The 388-nt window shown below is 31.2% G+C and overlaps 1 protein-coding gene across 1 annotated transcript in view; it reads right to left on the bottom strand.

Moving 5' to 3' along the window:
* Nucleotides 1-388, bottom strand: part of LOC119586973 (serine/threonine-protein kinase CBK1-like) — a gene marked incomplete at its 3' end in the record, with an annotated part of 122,502 nt that overhangs the window by 32,271 nt on the left and 89,843 nt on the right. Inside the window, 1 exon segment of the mRNA XM_037935711.1 lies at nucleotides 67-113.

The raw sequence follows: 388 nt of genomic DNA, 5'->3' as shown, positions 1-388 counted from the left end.
AACCACAATACATGCGGAAAAAACAGTAAAAAAGGAAAATGAAAAAAAAAAGATAAAAATATTTACCGTGTGAGGAGGACGAAGAAAGGTTGCTGTGGCCCAACGCTGGCGTCCTGGAGAAAGGTGAACGAAAATTGTACATTAATTTCTTAATCTAGGAAATAACAAATAGAGATGATTAAAACGAAAGTGAAATAAAAAAAAATACATGAAAAGAAATAATGAATAATGTAGATAGATAGAACAAATGAATAGGTTTATTATTACTTAATTGTTACATTGCTGATGTTGATGATGTCATAATTTTGATAACAGCTATAATGAGATCGTATTAGGGATCAGACACGGGATATAGACAGAGATTTAAACGAATAAACCGTGTGTGTGT

The sequence above is a fragment of the Penaeus monodon genome, chromosome 22 (assembly GCF_015228065.2).
Source record: "Penaeus monodon isolate SGIC_2016 chromosome 22, NSTDA_Pmon_1, whole genome shotgun sequence".
Taxonomy (NCBI): Eukaryota; Metazoa; Arthropoda; class Malacostraca; order Decapoda; family Penaeidae; genus Penaeus; species Penaeus monodon.
Note: the sequence above shows the minus strand (reverse complement) of the source record. Positions and strands in the feature narration are given on the sequence as shown.